The 20,128-nt window shown below is 55.6% G+C and overlaps 1 pseudogene; it reads right to left on the reverse strand.

Annotated features, from left to right (window-relative positions):
• Positions 1–10,100: 10,100 nt before the first annotated feature.
• LOC102018835 lies at positions 10,101–10,945 on the reverse strand (annotated as a pseudogene).
• Positions 10,946–20,128: the final 9,183 nt, after the last annotated feature.

Genomic DNA, 20,128 nt, shown 5'->3' on the forward strand with positions numbered 1-20,128 from the left:
ATCCTTCCATGTTTTAGGATCATAAATGATATTATGACTATAGGGGAACAAGAAAACAGCCTGTTGCTAAACACACCAAAGTCTCTCAGTCTTTTTTTTTTTTTTTTTTTTTTTTGCTTTTTAAGACAGTTTCACTATGCATTTCAGACTGGCCTTCAATTCACTATGACCTCAAACTCCCATGATCCTCCTGCCCAGCCTCCTGACCCTGGCGTTATAGTCATGCGCTACCATGCCTGGCTCATTTTTTATTTATTTTAAAGGGAAGCAGTATTGTTGGAACAGAGCTGTAGCATGGGGCACCAGAGTCTGGGACACCAGGCCCATGGCAGTCACTGTGTTCTTTTTGTTTTTGTTTTTGTTTTTTTTCTAGTACCAGGAATCGAACTCATGACCTTGTGCTTGCCAGGCAGGCAGGCGCTGTGCCGCTGAGCTAAATCCCCAGCCCCTAGTCACTGCGTTCCTTAGTGGTTGTATTTGTGGGTAGTCTTGGTGATCATACCACTTCCTTGTTGTATCAGGAGGATTAAACTCAGGATGCTCACAGCACGGGCTGGCGGGAAGTGCGCAGGGCATTCTGGCATCACCATCACCATCCTTGTCACTAGATTTGGTGGCTCAGGGTCCCACTGGGAATCCTAGGTGAGTTGGCAGGTGATATTGGTGGAATCATGGGCACAGAGATGCCATGGCCAGGTATCAAATGCTGGCATCTGATTCGTCCATGCTGGAGCCACCCCAGTGGTTAAATAGTTTGGGCGCCATCCTGGATAGAAGAGATGGAGCCTTGGGGCTCCTTAGGACACAGGGTGGGGCAGATGTGAGTGTGGCCAGGGAGCCCGCATCAGGCACCCTGCTTGTTGGCACGGCCCAGCCACTCCTCTGTTCCCTGCTCTGTGGGCTGTGACACTGCCGGGCTGTTTGAGCCAGGCACTCCCGGACAGGCTGCCACCACTCTGTCGGTGCCCAGCAGCAACCTGTGTAGGTCTCGAGCTCTGCCCATGCACAGGGGGCCCTTGCAAAGCTCAGCTGCTTTAACTTGGCACTGGTGGGGCACTCAGGGCTCCCGTGGCACTGAATCCTGGGTGCTGGCGTTTCCCTAATGTCTCCTGTGGCGGAGGGGTTGGGTGGCCCTGTGAGCCTCCCGGGACTGGCCTCTGGCACAGGAAGAAGCCAGAGCGAAGCGAAGGGGGTGGGCATACACAGAGGCCATGGTTAACCGGCCCAGGCCCAGCTGCTGCCGAGATTGCAGCCACCCATTTGGGACACGAGGTGACGAGGATCATCACGCCGGCAGGAAGTAACGGCAGTCAGCAAGCTCTGTACAGAACATGCTCAAAATCAAATAACAGCCGACGCTGGCGAGGCCGTGGTTGAAAGGCAGAGTCCTTCTGCATCAATGGTGGGAACATAAACTGGTACAGCCACACTTCAGCCAGTGCGGAGATGCCTCAGAAACCTGAAACTGGAAATTCCATGTGCTCCGCTCTTCCCTTTCTAGGTATCTTCCCCAAAGAGTTAAAGACACCAGACCTCAGTGATCCTGCCCACCCATGCTTATAGCAGAACAACCCATAATAGCTGCATCTTGGAAGCAGCCTGTATCCCCATGAACAGATGAACAGATAAAGAAAGTATTACTGGAGTATTACTCTGCCAAAAAGAAGCATAAATGAGTCGTGTAGGAAAACAGATGCACCTTGAGACCATAATGTTAAGTGAAATAAATGGGACTCACGAGCTACAATGTTGCATGGTTTCCTTTATGTGAGGAATCCAAAGTCTAAATAAAGAGCAAGATAAAAGCTAGCTGCTAGAAAAGAGGGAGATGGACCATGAAGCATGGGAAGGGGATTTCAGGACAGGGAGGGGAGAGGAACTGGAGAGGACCGGGTGCGGTAGGGATGTGCCTACTCCCTGTGGTGAATATACCAGCCCTGGATGAGGCAGCCGGCAACGCTGGTGCCCAGTGGGTGAATTGGGCTTGCTGGGGCGGCCTGGGCTTGGGGAGGTGCAAGGTGCACTGCTGTTCCACTCAGCGTGTGACCCAGCAGGTCGGGTGGGGGTGGGGAGGGGGAAGATCTGGGCTTGGACAGTGTGGAGGTGCTGGGAGCCCAGTCTGGCTAGGCAGCGGGAGGTTCTCTGGGTGACCTGGGGGGGGGGCCTGAAAGTGCTTGGGTCCTTGAGTTTGGTGGCCACGGGGCAGATGGCAGGACAGAGGCTTCTATAGCACCAGCCTCCCCGCGGGCGCTGCGGGGCGCGCATCATTCCGTCTTAATGACTTTCCGATAGAGCTGGAGGGATGGGCCCATTTCCTGCGCAGAGCCTGGTGCTTATTTCACACTTCATGTAATTGATTAAAATGACTGCACTGGATTGACTGGGCCTTCAGAGCCACAGCAGGAGCGGAGCCCAGGGCCCTGCGGCAGCCGGCGGCTGGCAAGAGCCTCTGGCCGCGGGGCTGCGCCACCCCATGCCACTGCCCCCCAGGGGCCCGGCACGCTGAGAGCGCATCAGCACCTGGCCTGTGCCCTCCTGTCCCTGGGGGCTCGGGGCAGCGACGCCGTGATTGCTGGCTGCCACCTGCGCGTGTCACTGAGTCTCCTTTAAACCCCAGACGGCCCTGGAGGCCAGCACCGTGATCCCATTTTACTGCTGGAGAAACTGCCCTGACCGCGTGGCAGAGGGGGGCCGGGGGGCCTGGGCTCAGCCGGGGCACGTGCAGCCCATGCCCTGGTCCTGGCACGTTCCTGTCACCCGGAGGCTGCCTTGGGAGCAGCCCAGTGTGGTCACCTCTAGCTGGGTGTGAGAGGTGGCGGGCAGGCCTGCGCGTGCAGGCTCCCCCAGAGATTTACCCCTGCCGGGCTGGGGATGGAGACAAAGGCGGCCCCTCACCCCACAGGGAACGGGTGAATGTGTCACTCACAGCAGTGACAGGCCACCTCCCTGCTAGGGCCGAAATCAGCCTGACACAAATTCCTCGGGAACAGGAAGAAGCCGTGCTGCCTGGAGCTGTCTGATGCCCACAGTGACACTGTCAGGGGCCCATCATGGCCCCCAGGGACTCTGGTCCACGTCATCTCTTCCACCCTCCCACCAGCTCACCGGCCACTGCCTCCCCTCCCTCAGGCCTCTTTCTCTGCCTTCCTTGATTACAGGAAGTCCAAGCACCACTCCCAGCCTGACTGCCTTACTTGCCTCAGTTTCGCCGGGTCTGGCCCAGCACCTGCCCCATAGCAAGTGCTCAGTAAAGTGCGGTTAGATCAAAGTATGAAGAAAGGCAGGGCATGGTGGCACACACCTGTAATCCCAGCACTTGGGAAGCTGAGGCAGGAGGATTGCAAGCTGGAGCCCAGGCTGAGCAATTTAGCCATTTATGGAAACCCTGTCTCCATAAAAAAAAAGGACGACTTCATCCATATGTGTAAGAACTAGGGATCATTATTTTTCCTGACATTAGAAAGGGTGGACCAGGCAATGAGTTTTTTGTTTTTTTTTTTTTTTTTGGTTTTTCTCCGGTACCGGGAACCGAGCTCACGACCTTGCGCTTGCCAGGCAGGTGCTTTGCCGCTGAGCTAAATCCCCAGCCCCTAGGCAATGAGTTTTTATTGTCAATTAATATAGTACATTTCAAGCTAGGAAAATCCCATCTTTTTCTTCATTTCTTTCTAAAATTTAAAACATTTTTCTTCGTCCATGTTTGTGGTGCACAATGACCACACTCACCTCGGGAGGCTGTCCACGCACCTAGCGCGTCCCAGTTCTCTCCTCTCGCGCTCCCAGCCCCTCTCTCCCTCCTCCGTCTCTCAGTCCTGTTCCGTTCTGCGAGAGGGACAGTGGGGGACAGGCTTCCTGGAGAGGAGCCGCGGCAGCGGCACAGGGCTCAGGGGCACAGCTAGCTGGTAGCCGCGACAAGGCAGTCGGTGAGCCCAGTCTCTGCTCGGCTCCTGACGCTGTTCCAGCTCGGCTCTGATTTTCTTTTCTAGGTATCAGGAATCAAACTCAGTACCTCACACTTGCCAGGCAGGCGCTGTGCCGCTGAGCTGCATCCCCGGCCGCGGCTCGAATCTTCAATGCCTGGGTTACCTCTGCGATGCCCGAGGTGAGCCGGGCCCTGCGGAGTGAGAATAACCTGAAACACCCCCGCGGCCGGCGTGGCCCGGCTGCGCCTCGGATCCTGTATCAGAGCCCCCATCTGTTGGGGTCCCCTCCTGCGAGTGCCATTCCCAGGGCGTCTGTCCCCTGCCGCCTGCAGCAAGCACCCTGTTTGCGCAGTTCTCCGCGTCCTCTTAGGAATGTTCCACCCTTGGCTGAGAGTCCCCACTTTCCTTCATTGTGCCTGCGGGGAGCCCGACTTCTCCCCCAGGCCTCTCTCAAGGGCTCTGGGGAGCCAGGTCTTCCTCTCCCCAGCAAGTGCGTGGAGCATCTCTTTCCTTTTTCCTCCCCAGGAGCAAGGGGTCGTCTGTCTTCTCCTTGGCGGGGCTCCCCAGGGCCCTGGGGTTTGTGGCGGTTTTGTTCTCAGTCTCCTCCTGGGAGAAGAGCCGGCCCTTCACAGAGAAAGGATTTATGTCAGTCTCATGCCCAGAAGTTTCTGCCTCTGGTCAGATGAAGGAAGCTCCAAAGGGCTTCTTTCAGTATCTGTTCAATCTCAGATGTCTTCAGTGTAAAGAATCTTCACCCCCAAAAGTGGGGCGTGGTGGGACAGGTCTGTGATCCTAGTACTCGGGAGGTTGAGGCAGGAGGATCTCTTGGAGTTCAAGGCCAGGCTGGAATAGATACATAGTGAGATCCTGTCTCAAAAAAGCAAAATAAAATTTTCATACCAACTCTGGGGTTCTCTCTCCTGTTCTTCCCCACCTCCTGCACAAACAGCTGAGAAGATGTGCTCCCCCCGCACCCCCCGCACAGCCTCTGTTCCACCTTAGCCCCTTCTGTGTTTACTCTTCCCTCCCTCTCTTCCCAGTCATCCATCTCCTCCTTTTCTCCTTCCATCCTCCCACCGTGCACCCACCTGCTGTCCTGCAGTCCGACCTTCCCTCAGTACCCAGCGTGTGTGATCGTACCCCAGGCTCCTCCAGGCAAGGGATCCCGACCCCCAGCAGAGAGTAGGTTCTCAACAACACTGCTAATTTCATCTACTACTTAGCAAACAGCACCATTTTAGATGCTGGTCACTTGGTCTCTCTCTCTCTTTGGTTTTTGGAGACAGGGTCTCGGTATGTAACTGGCCTCAGATTGGCCCAAGCCGGCCTCATTCTCAGGAGATTCTTCTCCTGCCTCAGCCTTCTGAGTGCTGAGATTATCAGCAGCACCACATCTGGCCAGATGTGACTATTGCTGTGGAGACAGTGAATGATGATGGGGACCCCAAGAAGGAAAAGTAGTGGGCTAGATGGGGTGCTGGGAGGTTTTGAAGCTCTTGGAAGTGGTCACATGCAAAGTCCCCTTTCTTGGTCCCCTGGGGCCCCTGCATTCCTGGACCTCCCAGCGGATACAGTTCTGAAGCCACCAGGGGGGTGTGGGGCCTCAGGGATCCCATGAAGTCCCAGAGCTGGCTGTGGACATTGGCCTTCGCGGACCTGGGGGCCAGGGGAGTGCGGTTCAGTCTCTGTTCTGGAGGGACAGGGAGGCCTGGACACTGAGTGTACAGAGGGCCCCGCCTGGAGTCCCTCATCTGGACTCTCCGACCCAGTGCGTGGGACCACGGGAGGAGCCCAGCCCAGCCTGCTGGTGGCGTCAGCTCAGACTTTCTGCTTTTAGGGGCACCCAGGACACCCCAGACTCCCATGCTGCCAGACCCTTGAGACACTGCCTGCCCTGCCGGGTGCCCCCTCCCAGGCCCCCTGCGTCCTCTTCACGGGATCCTGGATGTGGTTTTGAGGCTGAGCAGGCAACTGGAGCCCCAGAACAGATATCTGTCAGGGTTTGGGCCTGGCTTGCACCCCTGGAAATAAGCATCACCCTCCCAGGAAGGAGCCCCTTGGTTAGGTGCCTGCTGGAGCTGGCTTCCCGATGACAGCAGTGACCGCGCCAGCCTGGGGGCTAGACTGGGCTTCGGTTGGAGTCCCTGGTGTTGGGGGTGGGTGTGAGGGCAGCGAGAGGGCAGGGGCCAGAGGCGGTGAAGGAGGCATCTGGCCCGGTTACCTTGCACGCTTGGCACCCGTGGCCACCAGAGACTTCCGCTGGGAGCCGTCACCACACACAGCCTGAGCCCCAGCCTGTCCGTGACCCCCAGCCCCCTGCCCCACTGCGGGGAGGAGCGGGCCACCTTATCCGGCGCCGCCAGAGCGCCTGATCAGAAACCAGACACCAGAGGGAGGCTCTGCTGGTCCAAGAGCCTGGGCATAGGGGAGGCTGCGTCCAGCAGCGGAGAGCGAGGCAGCGTCAGCAGTGTGCCCTTCCCTACTCAGCCGGGCCGGGGTGCGGGAAAGAGGTCGCCTGGGTCCCCTCCGCCTGGAGCACACACAGGCGGGGCACCTGGGCCCAGGCAGCCTCTGCAGCCCCTCCAGGGCCTCCCAGCAGCCTCCCCTGCAGGGAAAGAGGGAAGTGCTGGCTGAGGGCGAGGAAGCCACGGGGCTGGGCCTGTGGCTGGGTCTCCACAGCCTGCTTCACCCCCAGACGTACCCAACCTAGCCCAGCCCTTCTTGCTGGCTTGTGATGCTTCTGCCACTGTGAAAGAGGGGCTTATGGAAGAGATGCAGGTGTCAGTCAAGCACTGTCCACTGCCAGGGTCCCACTAGGTAAGTTGCCCAGCCTGGGCTCAACCATGAGATTCTCCTGCCTCAGCCTTCTAGAGTACTGGGATGATAGGTGTGCTCTGCCACACCCAGTCAGAATCTCTCTTGATATGATCGTAAAAGGGAACCAGCATTAAATGAAGAAAAGGGGTGATTTGGTGAGCGGCAGAAGGGGCTTGGGGGCAGGTGTTTTGAGGCATCTGGGGACCCTAGACAGAGGGGTGAGTGACCCTGCCCAGCTTGGCCTTGCTTTGTGGGTGCTGGAGGAAGACACTGCTGCCCTTTGGACTGTGCCTCAGTCTGGTGAGCAGGGTGCTACAGGGGCCAATAGATTTTCCCAGTGATGAAATCGCAGGAAGAATCGAGTTCTGCCTTTCCAACCTGAAGGCCGGTCCATCCCTACCCTCCTCCCCGCCACTGGCGCCCCAGGACGGGAGGAGAAAAACGCCTGCCTCAGTCTCCCCTGCTCCTCCCAGAACACAAGCCCAGGAGCGGGGGTGGGGTCACCCCAGACTGGCTGGGTCATCTGCAGAATGGAGTGTGGCCCGGTCCAGAAAGGGTTGAGAATTTGGGGGCAGTGACGGCGGCTGCCCAGCTCCCACAGTTGTGAAGACACGAGCAGCCTCGCATCTGGGGATCTCTGGGAGCGTCACAGGAAAGCAGCCCTGTTTCTTTTCTGTATGGTACTAGGATCGAACCCACGACCTTCATGCTGAGCTCCATTCCCAGCCCTTTTTTATTTTTCATTTTGAATCAGGGTCTAGCTAAGTCACTAAGTTGTCCAGGCTGCGCTCGAATTTGAGATCCTCCTGCCTCAGCCTCCGACACATTCCAGGTGTGTGCAAGCACACCCAGGTCTTTTCTGTCTAATGTGGTCTCTGCCTTTGTTCCTTCCCCTTTCCTCACTTCCCTCCCACTTCCTGCCCCCAGTCGTCCCAGCACATACCTCCGGGGCTGACGCCCAGCCTGTTCTCATTGCTCCTCCTCAGCCCTGGCTCCTCCCTCCCTCCCTTGCCTTATCTGTGCCTGCCTGCGGCAGTGTTACCTGGTCCTGCGCAGCCCCTCCCTGGCTGGAAGCAGCTCTGCCCCCACCTGGGGCCCAGCCTGTCAGGGTCTAGGAGCTTCGCCTGGAATCAGCCCTCATGCCCAGGCAGGGAGGGAAAGTGAGCAGAGGGGCTTGGGACCCCACCAGGCACCCACCGCCCATTGTCCTTTGCAAGGGCTTTAGTTTCAAAATAATTTGTTTCTGAGACAGGGTCTTGCTATGTAGTCCAGACTGATCTTGAACTCACTATGTAGCTCAGGCTGGCCTCAAACTCTTGGGAATCCTCCTGCCTCAGTCTCCCTAGTGCTGAGATTGCGGATGTGTGCCACCATACTGCCTTTCAAGGGTTTTAACAGTAATACAGCTGGTGAAAAGCAATAAAAGCCAATTCCGAAGCCTTGAGCTCAGCCAACGCTCCCGCCCTCCGGGACTGGGCGGGGCTGGGATGCGGGGTGATAATGGCGGTAGTGGTGGTCGTAGGCGTGGCCACGCCTTGGACTGGGGGTGTGAAGGTGGCTGCTGGGGACTGCATCTGTGCCGCTACATTCATACGTGGAGCCAAATTCTGGTGGGACTACTAAGGAAGAATTCACATTTAACCAGAGCCGTAGGGAGGGGACCTGATCCAAGGAACTGTCGACTTTATGAGCACAGGCAGCGCAGACTGAGCTCTCCCACCAGGGAAGGCGGCTTCTGCATCGATCAGAGCCGGTGCCAGACTCAACCATGCGGTCCTGCCTGCCTGCATGTCCTGCGTGGATTCAACACGTCTCCCCTTCATGGTCATTGTGACTTTGGGAAGAACGAGGAGTCACATGGTGCCAGATCCAGTGACTGAGGTGGATGAGGACACAGTGTCACGTCTTTATGAGCTGCCTTTCTGTGGGATGGCACTCAGCAGCAGCACTCACTGTGTTTATGATCCCCCGGTAGAGACCCTCAGGAAAGAGGACTCCAGAGCTGCTGCAGAAAGTGGCAAGGACAGTGGGATGAGTGTGTTAAAAATGAGGTGGAGCATTTTGAGGGGGATTCATTTTGAGGGGAATTTTGAGGGCCAGTGTGTCTTTTACCGTAATAATTTTAAAAAATTTAAACATTCGGTATGTATTTTGATCACTGCCATTTTTGTGTTCCTTTAGGAATTGAACCCAGGGCCTTGCACCTGCTAGACAAATGCGCTACCACCGAGCCACACCTCCAGCCCAGAAATTCCACCCTACTTGTCTGAGGAGCTGTCACACTGTCCTGCGCAGTGGCAGAAGTGTTTTACATCCCCTGTCTGCTGCTTTTACTTTTCACAGGGTCAGCAAGGCCATCAATGTTGTGCAAGGCACAAATTTGTGTTTTCTAATTGTCGTGTGAGGGACTCCACCGCATGACAGAATGAATTTGTCAACCTGCAGCCGACATGGACTGGGACTCTCGCCTACTTGCGGCTTTAGGGACCCAGCTGCCATTAGCCTTCTCACACACGTTCTCCTGCGACCGTGCTCCCCTCTTCCTCCTGGGGGTGCATCAGGAGTGGAATTGCCTGGCCATAGAGTGGGCTGTTGTTTTGCTCTCATAGAGAATAGGTGTAAATTGTGGGGTGTTAAAATAGCACTGTTCATGTTACACACCAAACTTTGCCGTCAACCTATTCCATTTAATATTACACCCTTACCAGTGTTTAACTGAATAATTGTAGACTCACAAGCAGGTGTAAGAAATAAGACCGAGTGATCCCGAGTACCCTGTAGCCAGTTTTCTCCAGTGCTGACAACTTGCAGAAGTGCAGTGCAGAATCACAACAGCTGTTTTTACACTGATACAACCTACTCACTTTATTCCTACATCTGCGGTTTTTTGTTTTCTTTTGAGACAAGGTCTCGCTATGTAGCCCAGGCTGGCCTCGAACTTGTGATGATTCTCCTGCCTCAGCCACCCCAGTGCTGGGATTACGCCAGCACCCGGCTCCTTATTTACATTTTTATCATCACAGCAGTGTTCTGTGAACAGAGGGGTCTGTTGCCCAGAGCAGGGGCTCCCAAAGCCAATATGTCACTGGCCAGGACAACAGAGGCACTGGTCTCTTTGATCTGTTTATGAAATTTAACATTTCCAGCAAACCCTGTAGGACATGGTACACTGGGAAGGCTCCTGTGATGTTCTTTGACTACTGTTTATTTTTTCCTTTGCATCAGTATTTTAACAAGTGCTCTGGATTCTGTCTGAACAGAGGGAAGCAGTACACTGTTGCTCACTTTGGCTACTATTGTTTTTTCTGAAAGCCAAATCTCTTTTACTGGGGCAGTGGGCCTTGGGGCGGGCCGGGGCCCTCACTGCACAGCTTGTTCATTGGCGCTGCCTCCAGAGTCCTGAGGCTTCACCACATCTGCAAGTTCCGGTGAGCTAGAGAAGGGCTCAATATGCAGGGCCTCAAAGGGATCATCTGCCCGGAAGGCCAGCCCCACTGTGGCTGGAGCCTGTGGCCTTGCTGTCTGGCTGGTAAAGCCACACTCACCAGCGTTTTGCCATCATCTGGAAGCCGGTCATCCTTGTGCAGCCTCTGCTTATCGGGCGGCCACTTGAGGATGCCCTTGAGGATGCCCTTCAGCATGAACACAGTGCTCGACTCCTTCGTGTCCATGAAGATGGTGGTCTTGTGGCGCCGGTTCATGAGGAACACGTCCTAGAGGTGACCAGGCCGCGTCATTGCCTGGAGCCAGGCCCCTGTAAGACATGTGGCCCACTGCTCCCACCACCCCCGGCCCAGCCCGACCCAGCTGTGCCTCCCCGCGCACCTGCTCCTTTTTGTCTTTTTGAGACAGGGTCTTACTATGCAGTTCAGCCTGGCCTTGAGCTCACTTTATGGCCCAGGTTGGTCTCAAACTCACAATGATCCTCCTGCCTCAGCCTCCTGAGTGCTGGGATTACAGGTGTGCACCACTACATCCTGCAAAAGTTTTTTTTTTTGCACCAGGAATTGAACTCAGGACCTTGTGCTTGCCAGGCAGACGCTGTGCCACTGAGCTACATCCCAGGTCCCAGCCTAGATTATTATTATTTTTTTACCAGAAATCAAACTCAGGACTTCGCACTTACCAGGAAGGTGCTTGTGCCGCTGAGCTATATCCCCGGCCCAGCTAGATTATTTTGAAGTAATTCCTTCCAGTACATCCATATTCCATCTGTAAAGATGATTAACTCTATTCTCATGTATGCACAATACATTGTTGAAAACTGTATTAAATACATTGAGGGTGAGGACTTTTTAAATTTTTTTGAGACAGGGTCTCACTCTAGCCCAGGCTGGCCTCAAGCTCGCAGTGATCTGAGGTGCCTCAGCCCCTCAAATGCTGAGATCAAAATGGTTTTGGAGGCAGATCCTGTGCCCCGCCCCACAGCTCGAAGCAGAGCCCACCTGGGTACAAGCCCGAGTCCCTCTGGCTCAGTGCTTCATCTGCCCAACAGCTCCGGTGATGGCTGGGCGTGGTCAAGGGCTCTCCCAGGGTCAAACCCATCCCAAGGGCCTCAGCACAGTGGGTGTGAAGACTTCTGGTGCAGGGGAGGCTGGGCGTGGGTTGCTCTGGGCCCCTCCTCACCTTGGGCCGGCCCAGTCTGCACCCCCAGCGCCGGGTGTCTCAGACGGGACCAGGACAGGAATGTGGGCTCCGATGCCCAAGCTGCACCCAGGACCTAAGGGCTGTAACCATGGCGTGGGCCTCGCCCCTGCCCAGAGAGAGAGCCCCTCCCAGCTGCGCTGTGTTTCCAGCGTCCCTGTCACACGAGGGTCCTTGATCAGAGACCGGAGGCTTGGCCAGGCCACCCCAGAAGTGAGCGAGGGCTCCTCCCTGCCCATCGAGGGGTCGGGTCACCTCTGAGGTGCAGACAGTTACTAGGACTGCAGCCGATCGCCATGGAAACCTGCAGAGTGCCTACAGCTTCCCGTCTTCCTCCCCTGAACCACTCTGCTTGACACCTGTGCGACACTCACCCTGAGCCTGGTTTCCTGGCAGGCAGCTCTGCCCCAGGGTTGTCCCTGGCGGGACCCACGACAGTCCCCTCCTGCCTCTTCGCCACCGCCCCACCATGACCGCATTTGGGGCTTGGGGCAGCCCCTGCCTCTGGCTCTGACCACGGACGAGTGGAGAATCCCAGACGCAGCGCTTCTCCAAGTGGGTGCCCCAAGCACCCGAGCCCTCATTAGACACGAGAATTCCCTGCGGTGCCTAGACTCTGGGCCCCACCTGGCGATCTGTCGTTTAGCCGTGGGGCTCTGAGGAGGTGAGGTCCCGGCCCCTCAGCCCATCTGCTCCCTGGGCCATGATGACAACAATGCTGAGGGTGTGCCTTGCTCAGAGGTGTGGCTGGAGCTGGCTCCAGGCTGGGCCAGGGCGTCTGGCTGGTGTGTGGGTCCCTCATGTCTCAGACACTGTCCCAGCTCTGCAGCCTGATGGCTCAGCTTGGGGTATGGCTATGCAGTTGCTCACGGGCCGCTCCTCTGGGCCCACAGGAGGCGGCCTCCTCCTCCTGTGGCTTCCCTGAGCGCCCTGCTCTCTTCCCCTCCACCCTCAGGACCGCGGTCTCCTCGAGGACGCTCCTTCCCGTTCTGGTGTCGGCTGGGTCATGGCTTCCAGGTGTTGTGGAAACTGTCATCTGCAGCGCCAGGCTCCTGGGCTGGCTCCTTCCCGTGTGAGGGACACAGGGCAGCTGGTTGGGGCGGGCCTGGGTGAGCCCTTCTGGCCCTTGGTGAGGGCTTGCAGAGCCACAGACCACAGGCCATCCCCATCGTGGGTGGCAGAGGCCCATGCCCTGGGCAAGCCAGGCCGATGGGCTCCAGAGGCTCAAAAGCTGAGGAAGAAGCATCGCCCAAGACGCCTCGGGAGTGTCCTTAGGAGGGAGGGTGACTTGGCCGCAGACAGCACAGCATGGGCCTGGGAGCCAGAGGTGACCGTGGGGCTGGTGGGAAGGGGCTGCAGCCACGCTGGGCATTGCAGTCACCCCGACCTGAGCATGGGCAACAGGACTGTCCCGCTGCCGGGCCCTGACTCGGGCGCCTGGGGACGGGTTGTCCTCTGGGCTGGGAGGAGCTCCATCCTGTAGGGCTCTGTCTCCACCCTCTGACCCTGGTGCTCAGGGCGATCTGCACCCCCGCCCTTCTCATTCTCCTCAGCACAGTCTCTTGCCTGGCTTTGCCGGGGTCTGTGACCAGGGCCCTGTCTCACCGTGGAGGGCTCGAGCCGCTGGGCTGCAGGGGAGCTGTTTGCCCACAGGAGCCCAGCACGGCCCTCTGACTTCGCAGCTAATCTGAAGACAGACAAGGCAGAGACAGGGCTGATTTTCTGTCGGTACCTGCACCCACTGTCCCTGTCGGCCCCTGGGTCAGCTGTCCTAGAGCAAGGAGCCCCCAGGGACAGCGTGGCCTCCACCAGGGCTGAAGGCCAGACACTGCCCTTTATGAGCTGTGCGATCTCGACGTATGTCTTAACCTCCCTGAGCCTCAGCTGCTCCTGGGGAGATTGACCCGGTCCTGCCCCAGGGAGGTCACAGCACCACCGCAGATCAGCGGCAGTGCTCCTGGGGCTCAGTGAGTGGCGGAGAGGACGGGTGCTGAGGTCAGACACACAGCCCCGAGGGGAAGCGGCCCGGAAAGGGAGAGAAAGCAGACTTGAGGTAGATCCTTGGCAGAGGCCGGGCAGTCGGGACGGCCTCAGGTCTGGTCACGTGGCCTGTGCAGCCTGCACCAAGGGTCAAGGACCCTGGGCCACCATGTCCCCCTGGCCAGGCTCCTGGGGAGGTCTGGCGTGCACTCAGACAGGCAGAGCCCTGCACACGGAATGAATGAGGCTCCTGCTCTTCTCAGGCCTGGCTTCTGCTGGACCAGGTCAGAGCAGTGGCGAAGGCCAGTAGGCAGGCAGGGACCTACTTGAAGATGGCTCTGCAACTTGGGGGCAGGATGGTGGAAAAGCTCTTTTGGGTTGTATTTTTTCTTTTTGGAACAGGGTCTTGCTAAGTTGCCCAAGCAGTTCTCCAACTTGAGATCTTCCTGCCTCAGCCTCCTGAGTAGCTGAATTATAAGCATGAGACATCACACCCAGCTGGAAATGCCCTTTTATGACCCTGGAGCAGTCCATATGCCACTCTCTGTCTTGGTATTCTGCTCGCATCTCATAGACTGGAGGGGGGCAGAGGGAGGGGACTTTCAGGAGAGAGGTCAGGGAGGTCGAGCCAGGGCTGCCCAACCAGGGCTCTCACTCGCTTGCTCAGGGACCTGGGGCTGTGACGTCCCACTGAGACCTGGCGAGGAGTGGACGGGCGGGCAGCATGTGACCCAGGGCTTCACCCACAACTGCTGAATTCGTGGGTTGGTGATCAGTGCTTTGCGGTCCCAGAACCAGCCTTAAGCACACTCTGGAATGAGTGGCTGTGTCTCTTTTTCACATTTGTGTGAGTTTCAGTTGTATTCACGAGCCACGAGTCTGCGCCACTGGAGATCATCGGAAAAAGAAGGGCTTGGGAATTGGGAAAAGAAAGGGAGAGAAAGCAGGGAAGGGGAGTTTGCTAACAGCGGAGTGGAGAGCTGGCTTTTGGCAGTGACCCTTGAAAGCGGTAACGGGGTTGGGGACAGCAAGAGAGGAGGGCGGGCGCTCAGCTGCGGACCCCTGACCTAGGTGGGGAGGGGTAGAGAGGCGGCCACTCGCCCAGCCAAGCAGCCTGAATGAAGATCAAAGAGCCTTTCCCATTTTGAAAATGTGCGTTTCTCTGCTGGCCAGGGGACAGGTGAGGTCCAGAATAAACAATCCTGAGTTATAAAACCATTAAGGCATCAAACACTCAGATGGAGGAGCAGACACAAAAGCTCACTTCGCGTCCTCACGCTAAAAGCCTCGCTGTGTGGACAAGGACCCCACTGGGCCTCCTGGGCAGGCATGAACAAGAGGGGCTGTAATTGTGTGGCGCTCATCTTTGTTAATTTAAGATAGGAAAAGGGTTACTGATTCACTTGTTTGTTGTGTGAGCTGCTTTCCTATTTCCTTATGAGGAACAAAAAATATTTTATAAAGATTTATATGGGCCTCTTTCCAACCTTTATCCCAAGCTGCAGTACTGTCTGTCTGCTGCACCCACTGCGTGAGCTCAAATAGCGCCAGCCAGCTGCCCCCTTGCTGTGACCTGTCCAAGACTCAGGACCACCCACCAGGGTCAAGTTGGACCCGCAGTGTTACTCCTTTGCTGATCTTGCTGTGAAGTCCAGGATGGCTTTGAACTCACAGTGATCCTTCTGCCTCAGCCTCCCAAGTGCTGGGATGACAGGTGTGCACTACCTGCCTGGCTTGAGTGTCGTCCTTGATAGTTTCTACAGCCAGTCCCCATCCGGAAGGTGTCCCAGGCCTATCTACGCCTTCTACTGCCTGGTACCTCTGCCTCCGCTCCTACCCTCTGCTTCTGGCCAGCTCAGCACATTGGACAGACACAGCTGCTGCCTATGGCTTCCTGTCCCTCCTCTGATGCCCCACCCCCACGGGTAGGGACAACCACTCTGAGCGCCACCTCCTGTCAGAGCAGTGGGCATTGTGTTCTCATAGGAGCTCTGTAAGTGCACATGCAGGTGAGCCGGCGTGCTGCTCCTTAGAATTTAATTCCCAAACCATCCATGCCCCTTCTTTTTCCCTGAAACTAGTCCCTGGTGAATATTTAAATTTTTAAAATTTATTACAGTAAAAGTCACATTGCCATGAATCCCCCTCAAAATCCTCCCCTGGCTTCAAACACACTCGTCCCATCGTCCTGGCTGCTTTCTGCAGCAGCTCCGGAGTCCTCTTTCCTGTGGGTCTTTAGTTATGCTATCCTGGCTGTCTCAACGTCCTGAACGGATTCAAAACATTCCCTTTCCTGGTCACTTTCACTCTGGGGAAGAACTGGAAGCCATACAGTGCTAGATCTGGTGACGGAGGTGGATGAGGACCCAGTGTTGTTTTTATGAACTGCCTTCCCATGGGATGGCACTGGGCAGCAGCACTCACTGCATTTGTGATCACGCCTGCTAAAAACCCCCAGGAAAGAGGACTCCCGAGCTGTTGCAGAAAGTGGCAAGGACGATGGGACGAGTGCGTTTGGAGTGAGACAGAGGATTTTGAAGGGGCTTCATGGCCATGTCTAGCTGCAGTAAATTTTTAAAATGTAAACATTCATACAATATTTGGATCACACTTTGTATTACACATCTCAATGTGTGCTCTGTTAAATGCTTCTTCAGTTTGCACACAAAATAAAGTTGCAGTGGTTTCCTGAGGGACAAAACTGAAGTACCTCTGACTCTGGGTTTTGGTTTTGACAAACAGCCTGGCTCCGTCCCACCCCAGGAGATTTATGCATGCATGTGACACCCCAACAGAAAGAGAAGAATACATCCTGTATCAGTCAGCTTTTCTATGGCTTGGATAAAATACACAGAAGAGCAATTTAAAACAGGAGAGAGTCCATTTGGCTTATGTTTTCAGAGGGGTTCGGTCCATGATCAGCTGCACTAAGAAAGGAACATCATGGCAGAAGAGTGTGCTGGAAGAAAGCTGCCCAATCCATGGCAACCAAGAGACGGAGCAGGGGACAGCACCAGAGAGGAAAGAGCAGGGACCAGATATAGACCCCAAGGTCACCCCACATGCCCACCAGAAGTCTGCTCTCCCAATCCCCTGGGCGGCTTCCACAAGCCAATCGTGGTGACAACCTAGGTTAACAGTCATGTATTCTTATGAGGCCACATTTCTCTCTTTTTTTTGTACTGGGAATCAAACTCACAGCCTCGCGCTTGCCAGGCAGGCACTGTGCTGCTGAGCTAAATCCCCAGCAAGGCCACATTTCTTCTATTACGCAAATGTCACAGTGTACAGTGAGTCCACTACGAGGGGTTAATTTGAGAATTTGCACAGTTTACCTCAGACCATTACTGTGTGGACTGTCGGGGTGGGGAGGTCATGGTTCGCCAAGCCCTGGACACTCAGCCACTTCGAGACTTGGGATGGTGGGAAGGGACTAGTGGCTTCTTTGCTGGCACCACATTTATGGTAAGATTGCAGCCCAGAGACCCGGGGTGATGGGGGCTCCTCGGCATGGAGCTCAAAAACCACAAATGTCAGTGGTTCTGTTAGGGTGAGCATTTCATTTTGGGTGAGTTGTGATCTGTCACTCTATTTTTTGTAGAATGCAACTTAAAAGAGCTTGCATGAAAGACATTTAAATTATTTAAATCCTGCAAGGAGGAGAATGTGCGATTGCCATCTCAAGCACTCTGGGCCGTTGTTCCTCGCCTCCTAGGGACGTGGTTGTCTTCCTGCATGCGACTTCTTAGGTGCACCTAGTGACCTGGACTGCAGTGGTGTTGACGTGGTGGTTGTGTGGGGACCAGGTTCTTGGTGACATGTGGCAGCGAAGGGCTGCATTCTCCACATCCCTCCGTCTGCTTGTTCGTCGGAAGGAGGGAAGCCTCTCATCTAATTCTGTCACCGATACTAAATGGCCTTTCTATATTTCGACACACTGAGTCACCGTGTCCGAGTTTGTTCCATTATTTATGATGGCGCCGGTTCTGGGATGATGGATCACGGCATGGCTCCCAGCCGCTGCCCGCCGGGTCAGGCCGCCCTCCTTTGAAGCTGGACCCCTGGGGCTGGGCCCACAGGGAGCCCTGGAGGGTGGAGACACAGATGGAGGGACGCTCTGGAATCTCCTGGGCCCACAGATGAATGGCAAAGGGGATGGAGATGCAGGGAAGAGACAGCATCCTCTCTGGTCTCCATGGCAGCCGGAGCAGAAAATCAGCCTGCGCCCCAAGAGCCCTGGTGCTCAGGGAGCCGCTGGGCAGACGGCAAGGCAGCGCAGCCCCTTCCTGCCCACAGCTGCCAGGTGCCCTCCTGGGCCAGACTGGAGTCAGCAGGTTGTTCCCTCTGCAGGAAGGACCCTGCCTTCCCCACCCCAAGCCCAGTCCCAGCTCCTCCTCCATGAGTGCCTGAGCTTGATGTCCATGGCCCTTGGATCCCATTGCACTGAGACCCGGTGTCCAAGAAGTGCTGGGCCAAGCTGCCCACGAGAGGCCCTTACCATGGCACTCTGCTCTAATTCAGTGCTGTCTATTTGATATTTCCTCCATCCAAGTAGAGACCCTACTCCGGGAAGTGGGCTGAAGCAGGGTGCTGTTTCCTCTGCTCCTCTGCATTTCAGATATGCAGGTGGCCTCTCCTGTCTCCTGGTCTAGACTGCAGTGCCCTAAGGGTAGTGCTGGTTTCACAGTCACATGCTCCAGGCTTCAGAGCACTAAGGAGTGAGCCCAAGGTCTGCCTGCCTCTTGGGCTTGGTGTCCATGGGCTGCACAGTCCTCCTGGGTGCACCACCCCAACCCCCACACACCCATCTCCCTGTATAATATGCATGTTGGGATCTTGTCAAGAGACCCCACAAAGTCCTAGGAGATGGGAGGCTGAGACAGGAGGATCTCCAGAAGTTTGAGGCCAGCCTGGGCTGCATAATGAGTTCAAGACCAGCCTGTACTACATAGCAAGACCTTGTCTCAAAAAACCAAAACCAAAAAAAAAGTCACCCAGTCTTGGGTATTGTAAAAGCACCACAAAATCAACTAAGATACTATTGTTGTCTCTGTTTTACGGGTAAGAAAATTGAAGCTCAGAGAGGACAAGCAACTCATTCAAGGCCACACAGCTAGGAAGTGGCAGGGGTAGGACTTGCTCAGTCTGTGCTGCAGTGGCGGGAACTCTGGTTGCCCAGCAGGTGGGAGGCCTGATTCTCTGCTGTCCTTTATTTACTTATTTAGTTTTTCCCTGTACCGGGAATTGAACCCACGACCTCGCGCTTGCCACGCAGGCACTGTGCCACTGAGCTAAATCCCCAGCCGCTCTGCTGTCCTTTAGAGAGTGGCCTCGCCTTGTGTGCAGGGTGGACTTGGCCCTGTATGCCGAGCCGGGTTTTCCTGGCGGGGCATGCTCTGTGCTCCTTGCAGAGAAGCCGGGCCTCTGCTCCCACCTCCCCAGGCAGGGTGTGGGCTTCCACGGGGAAGAGGACTGTGGCTCCCAGCCGAGACATAGGGCCGATTTTCCTATTAAGCCCAGCATGTTCTGAGGGCGGCTTGGCTGGGTAATGAGTGCTTTGCACACCAGCGGCATGAAGGCCGCACTGTTGGTAAACAGCTCGGCAATTTGAAGAGCAAATTGTGGCTTTCGTAAGGAGTGTGGGGTTAGTGCCAGGCCTCTCCTCTGGAATCACTGAGGGAGGGATCTGCTGTCTGCAGCATAAGGCCAGGGGATGACGGACCAGATAGAGCAGGCAGCAGGATCTGCCACCACCACTGCCCCAACTTCCAGCCCAAGGCCAGTGTATGCTTGCAAAGAGGGGATGTGCCTGGCACTGTGGTCCCATGGGAGACAGAGCCTTGAAACACAACCGCGTGACCACAGCCTGGTGCCACACCTGTTGGGATGGTAATGGTTAAAAGTGACAAAGTGAAGCCAGGTGTGGTGGCACATGTCTATAATCCCCGAACTCTAGGAGGCTGAGGCAGGAGGATCCCAAGTTGCAGTCCAGCCCTGGCAATTTAGTGACTGTTATGGTTTACAACTTTCTGAAGCAACTCTAGAGTCCTCTTTCCTGAGGTCTTTAGTTGTGCTGTCCTGCCTGCCTCAATGTCCTGAATGGATTCAAAATGTCTCCTTTCACGTTCATTTTGACTTTGGGGAAGAGCCAGAAATCACACGGTGCCAGATCTGGTGACTGAGGTGGATGAGACACAGCATTATGATTTTACAAACCTCCCTTTCCGATGGATGGTGCGGGGCTGCAGCATTCACTGCATTTTTTTTTTTTTTTTTTATCACATCTGGTAAAGACCTGCAGGAAAGAGGACTCCAGAGCTGCTGCAGAAAGTGGCAAGGACCATAGGGATGGGATGAGTGTGTTCAAAGAGAGGGGGAGGATTTGGAAGGTTACAGTTCCTGGCAATGTGTTTTTTTCTTTTTGTCTTTTTTTGAGACAGGGTCTTACTACGCAGTCCAGGCTGGTCTTGAGCCCACTTTGTAGCCCAGGCTGGTCTCGAACATGTAATGATCCTCCTGCCTCAGCCTCTGGAGTGCTGGGATTACAAGTGTGCGCCACCAGGCCTGGCAATGCATCTTTCACTATAATGCATTTTATTTTATTTTATTTTATTTTACTTTATTGGTACTGGGAATCGAACTCAGGACCTTGTGCTTGCCAGGCAGGGGCTTGTGCCACTGAGCTATATTCCAGGCCCTTAACAAGGTCTCCAACTCTCTGCTCTGTTTCTCTTCTTCTTCTTCTTCTTCTTCTTCTTCTTCTT

Source organism: Chinchilla lanigera, unplaced genomic scaffold (genome assembly GCF_000276665.1).
Source record: "Chinchilla lanigera isolate Chin_1 unplaced genomic scaffold, ChiLan1.0 scaffold00086, whole genome shotgun sequence".
In the NCBI taxonomy this organism is placed as follows: domain Eukaryota; kingdom Metazoa; phylum Chordata; class Mammalia; order Rodentia; family Chinchillidae; genus Chinchilla; species Chinchilla lanigera.